Below are 14,430 nucleotides of genomic sequence, written 5' to 3'. Positions count from 1 at the left end.
CCTATGACCGTGGTTATTTGCTACAATTAGGCTCTAGACTATGCATCAACACACTTCCCTTTTCTTATGCCCTTCTTTAAACATATTCGAACAAAGACAACATGCTCACAACAATCCTAACCTCAAAAACCGACTCAATGTCACAATGCACTCATGGCTTGAACAACCAACATCATAGAGAAGTCTAATAACGTTACCTATCCCTCGTGAAACCATGTGCCCTCACAACAAAAGCAGAGAGAGTAAAATCAATCCACACATTCGAATCTCATGCTTCACACAAAAACTTTTCGAAAAATTATACGGACTGCACACGTAAGTTGAGGAGTGATAAATAGTTCTTTTATAGGTCTTAAAATATATAATTAATTATTAAATTTAAAGATGACATTTTGGATCATCATAAATTATGAGCTAAATATTAAATGTTGTGCCGGAACAAATTGATCCTCATTTAAACTAAAATTGGAATTTAAAAAAAACAGTTGAAGCTTCCTAAATTTCATTTCACCAATGACACCGTTGAGCTTTTATAATTCAAATACTCTCATACTATAAGAATTGACTGACAATTGACAAAAATATACTAACATATTAATCAAGGTGATTGGTCCTGTCATTACCCTTGAAAATTTAAAGAATAAAAATTTTCAACTCAAATTTAATCAACTATGCTCCTTAATCAACAAAAAATAATAAAATAAAATAAAATAAATAAGAGTTAATTTAATCCATACTCATCATATATATTGGCAGTACAATGCAATAAAAAATTCCAACTCAAATTTATTCGAAAAACTCTTGTGAATGAAAACTCATAATATAGATAATTTAGAGGAAGATAAACAATAGAAGAATAGACACATAAAAGAAGAAAGATCAGGACTAAAAATACAAACATACCCAGATGATTAATTCAAAATTAACACTACTTAAATACAATCACATACAATGATGGTGATGATAGAGATTTGATATTATTTTCTGATTTTTTTTGGCACATCAGGAAAAGTATCAAAATCATTGGCCTCGGGAAAGACTAATATTCGTACATAAGGAAATAATGATAAAGCGGCTAACTCATACAATTAAAGCAAGACGGAATGCTTAGTTCATCTGAATACAACCGCATATAGTGTTATGTGAAGTAGTTCATCTTGGTTATTTTCAATGGAAAACTTTTTCCAAATTTTTTTTATTGGCCATTCATATTGCTTCATATGAATATGAATCTTTTCTGAAAATAGAACTCTATTAGGAGTTTGTTTTAGTGTCTTCCTTATGTGGGAGATTGTAATATCTAATTGCATTGAAAAGAAATAGGAGTAACAAAATGTCATAGTGGAAAATTCATAGTAGATCTCAAAATCTTAAATATTAGTTAAGTAAAAAAATAAAAATATTAATTGTGATTCTTTATTCCCTTTTTAACCTACGTACTTAAAGGAAAAACCCCTCCTAAAGTGATATGAATCGACCTTAATGAGTTTGAAACCTACTCATTCTCTTCCTCCATTTCCTTTTAAATCTTACTAAAATTTTAATTTTTTTTAATAAGAAAACAAACTCTAAATATCTATTTTACAATTTTATCCAACACAGAATATTTATACGAAGGGTAAAAAAAGTGAACGACAGGTGCTCTTAATAAATTAATAACATACAACAAAAGAAGAATCAAACAATATGGGAGAGTGTTCTACATATGAACAAGTCCCATTTTAGTTGAATAAGATGATAATGCAACTCAAGCAGAAAACCAACTTTTTTTCTCAAAAAGATTAAACACAAATAAGTTTAAGGTCTTTTATTTATTAAAAGTTTGGCGTTATATCACCAATTTTATTGAGCCACCTCTGCATAAAAGCATACTCCAAATCTACGACCATTCCAAGTCTCATCTTGTAAGGAATTCAATGACGCATCTTCTGTTTGGAGCAAATACAATTTTGAGAACCAATATCATCTGCTAGGCAAGGAGGCACAGTTGTTCCAACCTGGTACCATTTTCCCTCTCCTGCATTAAATCCTTGAAAAAACTGTCTATTGTTTCTCTTGTGATGCCCGGCATGATTACAACATGTGCCATATCTCTTGTGCAAGACAGTTGCCAATGACGAATGAACTTAGGGTCATTAGGTCGTTCAAAGACAACGATAATGCTACACTCATTGAGCATAGCGTTAATTCCTGCTTTATGAAGTCGACCTTTCAAATATCGGGCATTTTCGTTGCACATTTTGGCATCTTGTTGCAATCCGGCACGGCCTTTCATGCATAAACTGTACCATAAGAATATTGGTGCCAAGCCATTTCGACTACCAGAAGTTGTAGCATCAACGGAAGCAATGTACTCGATTTTTGTTGAGAGACTAGTAATGTAACCTTTCCTTGTTATCTGAATGCCACAAGGCATTGGACATCCCAAGAATTTGTGGCCTGAAATTGAAACACTGCCTATTGGCTTCTTGAAGGTAATTGTTTTCACCTGTTGTCAAATATAATAGAGAACTAGGTCACTTTCTATTTGTTCCATTGATGGGAATTTTTTTAAAGAAAATATATAACGGATTATAAAGTAATCTTACATGTTGGATAAATGGGACAATTAGCCCATATAGTGCAGCGTCACAATGGATGTAATATCTATCATTGGAATAACCACATTTTTGAAGTATTTGTAGGACCAGATCAAGATCATCAATAGCTCCTTTGAAGGTAGTTCCTAAATTATTGTTAAAAGTAGTAGTATTCCACGTATGAGAATGGGAAGATTACTTGACCATATATTGAAGTTTGGAAGATAAAGGATCTTATAATAATATTTATCAATATTGATATTGATGATGGCTGGTTTGTTCTTGTTGAGAAGTAACTTTGATCTCAAATCTGCATAATCAATCTCCCCATTGACTAAAGTATTGATGGTCTCTATCTCCATTCTGTACATTCTTGCTGCTTTAAAAATCGAGTAATGTGAATCCTTTGATGCATATATTATCCCAGTGGGATGTAACTCTCTTCTGCACAAATAATATTGAAATGGTAAAAGTGAAATACATCATTTGAATATGAGGTCTCTAAATGTGTACATAATTCTTTTTTTTAGATCAAGTATAAATATTGTAGAATGTCTCCAAGTGCAAAATAGGTCTGTCTGACTATTCTATAACAACAATTATGTCTCTGTCCCAAATAAGTTAGGCTCAACTATATAAATCTTCACTGATGATCTTATTCCATTTAAACTCATTTCAGGCCAAAGTTAATTATATATGTACTAGACCTCATCAACTCCTCATAGAGGCGGATCTAGTGTGACAGTTACGGGTTCAATTGAACCTATAACTTTCGACGCGGAGTAGAAATTTATGTATAAAAATTTATTAAAATTGCAAATAAATAGATTTGAACCCATAACTTTAAATATATAATGGGTTAAATATTAAAAATCTTAAAAATTGCACGATAAAATTTAAATCCTGAATCCATCTCTGACTCCTCAAGTGATGGACTCTTAAATTGGAAGTAGAAGAAACTGTCTATCAATGGAGATGGTAAAGTGATACCTACCCAATCAAAAGACCATGGAGATTTCCCTCTGTGCCACCATTGGTAATGTATCCCCAATATTCATCCTTCTCAATTTCCCATAGTTGCGCAAACCAATCTAAAACAGCCACTTCAAAATCTTTTGAATGGAAATCAACAGTGTTCTGAGTGAAGGGATCTCCGCAGTTGTTCAAGTGGAATTGCAAAAGTGGAGCTAAAGCAGCATGATGCTCGTAACATATATTAACTGGATAACCTGTAAAGAACCCATTTAAAGAGGCTAAGTTTATATCTTTCGAGAACAAGTATGACTAAAAGGTTTTGTTTACATTATTCTTGAAATAGTTTCTCTACTTCTCGTTGTAAAATTAATTTTGGCACATGTACGAAATTAACTAATAATCTACATATTTTTTAGGGATAATACGTAAGATACTCCCTGAACTTTTCCAGCTAAATAAGTTTCCTACTCAACTTTTACGGGTGTCCTAGTACCTCCTTATCGTTGGCCAAAGTAATTTTAATACCGCCCTCAAAGCTGAAAACCAGATTTTATCCTAGTTGTGTAGACACATGTCATTTGCTTGATTTTTACATTTTTTTCCTTAGACTAATTCAACAATAACCACCCCCTTCCCGAAAATTCTCCAAACAACCATCATCCCTAAAATTCAACAGTTTCACACCCTAATTAAAAAGATTTTCAGATTTCAAACAACTACAAATTGTAATAAATCACCGTCCAATTTCTTTCAACCATTTTTAGCCATTGAAGACCGTCCAACTAGATTCAAAAATCAACAATACAATCCATTTATTTTTCAGATTTTATCATCTTTTACTTCTTTTCATTACCAAATTTGAGTTTTTTTCTTGTGGGGGAAAAAGGCAGCATATTCAGAGCTAAAATTAAGAACGCATTACTGTTGGGTTTAAAAAATATGAACTAATGGGTGTCAGAAATTGAAAGAGAAAATAGAAAAAGTAGAAATTAGGTTGCCTTTAATAATAACATTTATAGAATTAAATATGTACCCAATATTAATTAAGGAACACGGTGAAAGAATTAAAGGAGTAGTAGACTAGCAATAACTAAGTAGAAGAAAAAGGAGTTAGGTGAAGTTTCGACAAACTAAAGAGTTAAGTGGAGCTTTTGATTTGGAATTTGAGAATAAGAAGAAAACAAAGAAAATAAAGAAAGAAGATATGTGGGGATTAAGAAGAGAAAGGAGAAGAGGAAAAAGGAAGAAGATAAAGGAGAACAGAAAAAGAAAAAGAAATAAAAGAACAAAGAATAAGAAAATAAACAATGCAAAAAATATTTAATAATAAATATATAAGTGCAATTAGTTGATAACATTCTATTAAAAGATAACACGTGCATAGTTTAATTATTTTTTAATATTTTTTCTTGCCTTTCACGCGCATATAAAAATGTGATAACATATTCTTTGCCAAATCAGCTTTGAGGATGGTATTAAATTCACTTTGAGAAATAATAGAGAAGTACTGTGTCACCCGTAAAAGTTGAGTAGAAACTCATTTATCCGAACAAGATTAAGAAGAATCTTATATATTATCCCTATTTTTTAATAATCAATACTTAATGGACTTCAAAAATATATTGCATGCATGGGTACCCATTAGTTGTCATTGGTGCTGTTAGTTGTCGGAACTGGGAAGTACTCAATACTAAAAGTAGTACAAATAGTGGAACACAAACTATTAGAAACGTGTGGAGAATTGGGCACATCACTATTGTGGCATGTGGGAGAAGGTAGTTAGGGTGACAAAATATGAGGTAGATATTTAATACTCCTCTCACCTGAAAAAGTTTGTCACACTTTATCTTTTCATGAGATATCACATTGCCTTGTTTCATTTTAAAAGTTAAGTTTTTTTATTCCAAAAATATGCTTCAATTATAGGCAAATACGTATGATGGTAAGAGAGGGTTCTAGTAACTCAAGGAACAGTTGAATAAACATGAAAAACTTTAATTTCCTATGTGTCCACCCTGATGAAAGAGAGAGCTCCGCGGGCGGATCTGGTGCAAAAGTTATGGATTTACGTGAACTTAGTAACTTTCACATAAATTTTATATTTGTATTAAAAAATTCATTAAAAGTACAAAAATATTTAGTTTGGAACTCAATTCACTGTCCAGTTATATTGAATTCTAACAACGAAAAATCAAACAAGAAATTCTTTGATGAACAAATGTGTTAATTAAAGTGATTGCATTACTCTACGTTTAGGTAAGCACTTACCGAAATTAAGGCCAAATTAGGATATCCATAGTCTCTTTTCTGTGGATATATATGTTATCCCTTTCGGGAGGGATAGCAAAGAACATTATCATACTTCATGGCTTCATGCAACTATAGTTGTTGATCTCGCGTCCATCCAAAGATATTTAGCCTTCCAATCTATAGACCTTAGCTTACTAGTCTTTTAATTTTATTTTGTTAAATTGTGTATAAAAGTTAGAGTGATAGCTATATATTTATAGAAAAGACCACTGATCATATATTTACCTATATGATATTCTGTCCGATGGGATAATGTCTCTATATATTGAGTCAAAATTCTGTCAAGTTCTTGCGAAAACGTCTTATTATCTTTACTATCAGGTTCCACCACACTGAGATTCAAATTCTCTCGTAGTGGCGTTGGCGCGTTGATTTCACCTTTTGTTGGGACAATCATTATGTCAAACTCCTATCTCATAAACACAAAAGAAGAAATTTCAATTAAAAAAATCTTTTATGATTTGAAATGAAATGAGTATTAGGTTAATTTTATTATAAAATAATATACTAGTGAGTTGGCTCGTCTTTGAACTTGAGTATAAAAGAAAATACTATAGAAAAAAATTGAACATGAATATTACGTACCCTTTCAAATCCCATTCTCAGAGCTAAAGAGGTGTCTCTATCTGAAATTATTGGGATTAGTCAGAATAGTCTCAAAGAGATGAAGTTTTTGCGCATCTCACTTCATTTGGTTCCTCCAATTTATAACAATTGAAAGTTGCTTTCCCTTCCTTAACTTTTGTTTGGTGAAATCTTAATTTTTTCCTCGGTCGGGTTGGGGACATTAAAGGAAATTAAAATATCTTTCATGGAAATGAACAACGTGCCCCTATAGTTAGTGGTCCAATTTTTCCTTCACGTGAGCTTTGTAAAAAATGTTTTTCACCGCAAGGAGAGAGAGGGAAGATGTGTATAATTTTTATGTTACGTTTGAAATTAGAATTTGAAAATTTTGAGTTCATTTTAGGTGACAACATTAGATGTTAGTAATTGGATTCTGAATTTGGTTTTTGTATATATGTTTAACCGAAAAATGAATAGAGTTAAATTTATACGTAGTTTTAAGGATATGTGATATAAATTGATACAAATCGGGAAAGATACATAAATGTGTATTGAAATTAGTTATAAAAGAAATGAATGCAAAACCAGATGAACTAATTAGCCTAGGCCTTCAAGTTTAATGACCTCCAAATCGGGTGAAGAACGATTGATAGAAGAAATAATTTTACTAAAATACCAAAAGCCACCAAAAAAATAGTATTGGCCCTGTTTTCCGTATATATTAGAATGAATGTGTGTCTCAATTAATGTGTCCTTACAAATGATAACCACTCTTAATTTAGTGGGGGAATCTCATTTTGAGTATAATTAAAAATACATAGTGGGGATCCCATGATAGACTAATTAATTAACTTTTCCTTGATTTCCGCTGAGATTTTCTCCCCAAATCTCGATATCGATATTGGTTTCCGCCGATTCGCTGGTCCTTTGGCTCGATATCGATCTTGGACGGTCTCGGTATGGGTCAGTCTCTGGGTCTCGAGCTCGATATTGACTCGAGCTCGATATTGATCGGTCTCTAGGTCTCGAGCTCGATATTATGATGACGAACCTCGGTCCATCATGCTCTAGTCTTGATTAATCACATGAAGGGCAAAATCGATTTTGACCGTATACAGATAGTCCCCTCGTTTCTCGGAAAGAAGGTAGCGAGAAATGATATGATTTTTCAACCTCCGACTAGGCGAATACTGACGTCTGCGACGAGCCCGATTGTGACATATATGACAAATGTCCCATCGGTCCAGTTACCAAGGCATTAAATGCGCATCAGTCGATGGTCGGCCACTGCCAATTTTGAACCGTCGCTGTGAAATCTATAAATAGACCCTTTCTTTATTATTTCAAACTTTTACCTTTAAACCTTCTTCTTTCCAATCTTCACAATCCTTCGCCTTCTCCAAAGTTTTCTATTTTCAGGTTTTGAAGTTTCTTTGCTTGTTCTTCTCAAAACACCAAATACTTCAATCTCCTTTCTTCTTTGTTCACAGAAATTCAGATGGCCAAAACATCTAAATCCATTCCGCAAAAAGAGGTTGCTTCTTCATCACAACTCGTCGGCGGTGAGGATGCGGCGGAGCCTCGCCTTGAGGAATTCGTTCCGGTACGGTGTTCAACTGTCAGTGATTTTAAAGTTGAAAAACCTTCTTCTGTATTGGGTCGATGTAAGCGGATGTCGAGGTACCTCTGCACAATCACCGAGAAAATTCTCGATAAAGTCAAACAAGAATGCAATTGGACCGATAAACACGTGGTTGTCCCATCGCCTGATGAATCAATTACTACCCACGTGGAATGGTTCCTAAGTGTTTATACGTATCCTTTCATATTGGGTCTTTTAGATCCTGTCATCGTCTCTTTTTGCAAGAGATACGATGTGACCCTTGGCCAGATCCATCCTTCTTTTTGGAGAATAGTAATTCTTCTCCGATTTTTCTCGAGCAAAATCGAGGGGTGCCTTTTCACCCGCGACCACCTCATGCGCCTTTATAGTCCCCGACTTTATCGAGCAGGGTTAATCAAGCTTGCTCGTCGTGCCACCAAAGCGCCGTTCTCGAGTGTAGACGAGACTTGTGATCAAGGTTGGATTAGCCGATTTGTTCGAGTCAAAACCTCGGACCTGATCCCTGCCGATGACATGCCATTTCCTGAGAAATGGAATATGAACCGTGAGCACTTATTTCCCTTCGTTCAATTTTAATTTTGTAACTGCCTTTCATTTTCTTGATCCATTTTTTCTTTCTTGTCACAGTTGTGGCTCGGATGCCTGAGCCGATTCCAGATCTTAAACAATGGGTTAAAGGTCTGGTGCTGCAGAGACCGTACTCCGAGCGCGCTTGGGTGGAATTATCAAAGGGTCGATGGGAGGCCCGTAGTCATGGTAAGTCTCTTTCTAAATTTGTTTGTCATTTGCTCTTTTTTACTTGCTTAACCCCCTTTTTTTTCCTTTTATAGGATTTGGGAAGGACGTTTCCATGAGGCCCCCCATCTGGTGATGAGGAGGTTCCTGTACCGAATCATGTTAAAGAAAAGTAGAGAAAAGATGTACCGAGTTCCCCGGGCTCAAGAAAGAAAAAACCGGCAAAGAAATCTCGCAAGCCAAAGGGCCCCCCCTGGTGTTATGCTTCCGGAATCGATCCACTGATTAAGGGACGAGCCCAAAGAAGGAGAAGAGGAATTATCCGGTGTACGGGCTAATATTGTAATACAACAATCTTCCGAATCGGCGGAAGTGAATAAGGGAACCCTGGCCATAATCCCCAAATAAGAAAAAGCCGAGACTATTCCGTCTCGAGCTGAGATGGTTGGAGGGGAGACCGAGGGTAGGACTTCTCGCGCAACAGAAGATATCTCAAGGGATTATCTCGGGATAGTTGATATTAGAGGATTCCCTCAGATTTCAGATGCTATGATCAGTGACGCTATCATGATGGAAGGACGATCCTACGAGGGCATTCAGAAGCCAATCGATATCCACGATTTTTTGGATGGGCTCGAGTCCACTGCCTCGGAGGAGGTTATCGGGATCGGTTCTTCATCGGTTCCAAAACTGGTGGACTGGTTCCTGGCCCCGAGTATTGATCCTGATCGTAGGCGAAAGGTGGTGCTCTCCATCCCGGAGGATACCCGAATATTTTCTCCCCCCGTGGGGATTGCTAGTTACCTTCGGTCCTTAGTGATCGAAGAGGATCAGGTAGTGATGAATGCGGTACGACCCTCTTGCCTTTTTAACGAGGCCCAGCATGCTCTGAATCGGGTAATTTCAATGGCATATATGCTGTTTCTTTTATACTTGTTATAGATAATTCTAACATTTTTTCCATGTTTGTAGGCTTCGGTGTTGCATCACAAGGCTTTTCTACGAATTCGAGAGGAGCATAAGGTCGAGTTCGGGACCTCACTGAGAAGAGTGACCCCTATAAACTTCTTAGCGATAAACCTCGAGCAGATTTGGCAGTGGCTCGGGATGAGCACGAGGAGATGGCCGAGCAGGTATTCCGAATTCTTCACGATAGTGAAGACGAATTGGAGATAAACACTTAGAATCTAATTCTGTAGGTTCGGTAGAGGCTTGAACTGATCGGACAACTCAATTCGCAGGTAGATGAGCTAATGACCGAAGGGAAAAAATTCAAAGAAAATATGGATATCCTCGCCTCCAAAAAGGAGGCCGTTCAAGCGAAATTGGAGTCAGCTAAGGCCCGGCTTTGGGCTGCAAAAGTAAATGCCTCGGTGCAGATCGAGAGGATTAAAGAGCTTCAAAGTCGGCTAGATTTGGCCACTTCCAATAAGGAAAGCTTGGCTAATTAACTCGAAGTGGTCAGATCTGAGGTGACCGAGGCTAATAAAAGAGCTCATGCTAAAGTGGCCCAGTTCAGGATCACCGTTGAGGTTAACCAGGCCAAGTCCAAGAGCATGGTCTAACATGCTAAATGGCAGGCTTGGAGAGAAGCTCTCGGGGAGTTCAGTGCTCATGGCTTCGATGTTGAGGCCAAAATTTACGCCTCGGTGCAGATCGAGAGGGTTAAAGAGCTTCAAAGTCGGTTAGATTTGGCCACTTCCAATAAGGAAAGCTTGGCTAATTAATTCGAAGTGGTCAGATCTGAGGTGACCGAGGCTAATAAAAGAGCTCATGCTAAAGTGGCCCAGTTCAGGATCACCGTTGAGGTTAATCAGGCCAAGTCCAAGAGCATGGTCTAACATGCTAAATGGCAGGCTTGGAGAGAAGCTCTCGGGGAAGTCAGTGCTCATGGCTTCGATGTTGAGGCCAAAATTTAAAGGGCCAAGGCGAAAGAAAAGCTCTTTGTGTTGCCTTTGTAAAAGATTTTGATGTATATATATAAAAACTTTTCCCTTCTATGGCTTCTGAATCTTTTGCCTTTTTGTAAAATTATACAAAGGTCAAAAAGTGCCTTAGCATGGAATAATTATTCGAAGGCCCAAGATTGAGATAGTAAGGAACGATAGCAAGTACTGCACTCGACAGTTTCTTATAGGTAGTCCCCGAGTGAATGTTCGAACTCAAACTGAGGTGGCTCTTAGGTTTGATAAGTAGATGTCAAGTAAAATTATTCGCTCGAACTCGAAGCACAGTAGCCCTTAGGCTTTACAGTCGAGTGAGAATGATTTCTTGAACTCGAATTAAGGTAGCCCTTGGGCTTTGTAATCGAGTGAGAATGATTTCTCGAACTCGAATTAAGGTAGCCCTTAGGCTTTGTAGTCTAGTGAGGATGATTTCTCGAACTCGAATAAAGGTAGCCCTTAGGCTTTGTAGTCTAGTGAGAATAATTTCTCGAACTCGAATTAAGGTGGACCTTAGGCTTTGTATTCGAGTGAGAATGATTTCTCGAACTCGAATTAAGGTCGCCCTTAGGCTTTGTATTCGAGTGAGAATGATTTCTCGAACTCGAATTAAGGTGGACCTTAGGCTTCGTAGCCGAGTGAGAATGATTTCTCGAACTCGAATTAAGGTAGCCCTTGGGCTTTGCAATCAAGTGCGAATGATTTCTCGAACTCGAATTAAGGTAGCCCTTAGGCTTTGTAGTCGAGTGAGGATGATTTATCGAACTCTAATCAAGGTAGTGTCACACCTCCTTTTTCCCGCAGGGGGGGAGAATAAGGGAGTTTTTCCAATTAAAGTGACATTAATCGAAACTGGATTATTATTTATTTCAGAGTCGCCACTTAGAATAATTTATGGTGTCCCAAGTCACCGATGTATTTTAAATCCCAAATTGAGGAAATTGACTCTACTTTTATGGTCCGCGAACACAGAAGACCGGGTAAGGAATTCTGTTAACCCGGGAGAAGGTGTGAGGCACTCCCAAGTTCCGTGGTTTTAGCACAGTCGCTTAACAATTAATACTTGGCCTAATTATCTGATTTATTACATATTTAAAGCCTATTGTGCATTTTTACTTTTTAACCGCTTTTAATTATTTATGGAATTATTTCTGGAACAAGTCGCGATGTCGTGCACTTGTCGTTTTGGCACATATCACAAACCGCGCCACATGAAATGCACCCGCGATTTACGACATGCTTATTTTTATTATTGTTTGAAGTTGTGGTCGAGTCACGCGAAACGCACACTCGAATTGGGATTACGTATCATAACTATGCCACGGGAACCGTACCCATAGTCACGATAATTTTATTGCTCAATGCCTAAGGTAAGCTATAGGGTTTGAGTTAATTAAGTCTTACTAAATTGGGGATCATTGGTAAGGTCCAGAGGTATGGAGCTTTGTGTTGCCCAATTCAACATTCCACCTTATACTAAGCAAAATACCAAAATCTATACACCCGTAACCCAACCAAACATTAAGACTTTAATCACGTTCACAAAGATATGAATCAAAATAGGACAGGCTGCCAGATTGAATGCATAAAATCATGTTGTGTTTACTGTTACTTGTTATAAAATGATCACAAGAGGGTATTTTGAATTTTGAACCCCAAATCAACAATGACATAATTCCCAACCTAAACATAGCAGAATAACACAAATGCAGGTCAGGGCGCTACCAAATCCAATATATGTAAGATGACGGTTTTAATAGGCTTCTGCAAAGTCTAATTTTTAGAGAGTCAGCATTAGTGACATTATAATTCAGTTTTGGTTTGTAATAAATTACAACAGACTGAAATGCTAAAAGAAATTGCTCATCAACTACAAACAAATGCAACAATTAAACTTTCCTAGATTTGAAGTATAGAAATCGATGTTTCTTAACTGCCTTGCTTCATTTGCCAAATTAGTTTGCTGTTCAAGGTGTTAGAATCGCAGTTTTTTCACTACTTGGAACCAACTTCACATTAAAGCATGTTCAAGGAAAGACGACAGAATCATAAACTGAATTCAATATAAACTCATGTAATACTAATAAACAAGTCAAGTGAACTCAGAAATCAATAAACCAAATGACATATTCAGGACCCAAATCAGAAAATCTGAGTATATGAAATGGGGGGGGGGGGGGCTATTCTCTATGGAGAAATTAGCCACTTAAGAGAGATAATCATATGACTCACCATACGATAGCTGAAAATAATGAGCTAAACATGAAACATATTCAACGTGGTATTGAATAAGATCTGAGGTAACTCAGAAACTGAACTCAGTCGTATCCAAGCAAGTAGAATCAAAACAAAAATGACGCAAACTTTGGTGAGAAAACATAACAGGAAGAGGGATGAATCTTCATATAAAGAATAAAGTCATTTCTAGACATTAGTGATGGCCATTTTACAGTAATAATCCATTCTAACTTGGTCGTTCTTCCCATTCCATTTCTGTAAGTGCTGTGGGTATTAACCCTTTACTATAGCCCATTAATCACTCTCACTATCCCAATATATCAAGCTGATAATGAAAAACCAGAGATCAAATACATTCATCCAAATTATGGACCAACATCTCACAGTAAACCATGGAGGCGGAGGAGATAAACAAGCATATAACTTAAATTACCCATTATGATATGCTAGTTCAGAAATAAACAGCATAAACATGTCGATAAAAGAAATTAAAATCTACGGCATGACTGTTAAAAATAAACTCATCCATTCAAAGTTCAAAAATATTCAAGACACCATCATATACGCCAAGATATAGAAATAAGAGAAATTAAGCGAGTAATGCCAATATTCATGACACAGAATTTGTAGAACGGAAGAAGAATAGAGTTTAAAATGTGACCCCTTAAATGATAAGCCGAATTACAATGAAGAAAATGACGTCCAAACAAGGATTTCAGCAAAAAACCTCCTCGAGCAGCGGCGAACTCAACAACTGCATAATAGGTGCCCTAACTCACCTTAAAAACCGTTAGGTGGTGACTCTCCTCTTTTAATACCTCCTTTAAAAGAGTTGTCACACGTCGAAGCCCGCATTTTGTGAGAGAAAATGGGGCGCGATAGCATGGCGACTCTGCTGGGGATTTACACTTAGGCTCTTACCATAATTAACTTGGCTTATGTGGATTAGTTTTCTTTGTTATAAAACACACATTACTTTTCCATCTTTATTTGTTAGATTTGCTATAACACTCATATCCCTTTCGCGTTCACTTTTACTTGTCTAAACCCGCTATAACATGTACGTCCCTTCCATTCTCCGCCTTTATTTTCTTAAATTTGTTACGACATGCACATCTCTTTCCCTATTCGCCCTTATTTTCTCTAACTGCTCTTCATTTGTTTAAAGACTACTATATTGTTTGCTTTATTACATTCTCGCATATCTTTCACGGACTAACTTCTTCCTTTGTCTCTCTTTTATGTTTTACCTTAATACTGTATTTACCGTTTTTTACATATTTATCATACAAATACTTGGCAACGTGTTATTATCTTTGCATAAAGCATGCTACACATCATATTCCACTCGTGTCCAACCAATACCATAGCGGCACTTGATAAGTGTCCGCGCTCTTCTGAAATCACTCTTTAAATTTGAAAAGGCTTATTTGCGGTAAAACTAGACGATCAGCGGTGC

At 36.5% G+C, this 14,430-nt stretch overlaps 1 pseudogene; it reads right to left on the bottom strand.

The window, feature by feature from the left end:
* Positions 1-1,619: 1,619 nt before the first annotated feature.
* On the bottom strand, positions 1,620-6,528 carry LOC104113710 (histidine decarboxylase-like; annotated as a pseudogene).
* Positions 6,529-14,430: the final 7,902 nt, after the last annotated feature.

Source organism: Nicotiana tomentosiformis, chromosome 8, assembly GCF_000390325.3.
Source record: "Nicotiana tomentosiformis chromosome 8, ASM39032v3, whole genome shotgun sequence".
Lineage (NCBI taxonomy): Eukaryota > Viridiplantae > Streptophyta > Magnoliopsida > Solanales > Solanaceae > Nicotiana > Nicotiana tomentosiformis.
This window is presented reverse-complemented; position numbering and strand designations above follow the sequence as displayed.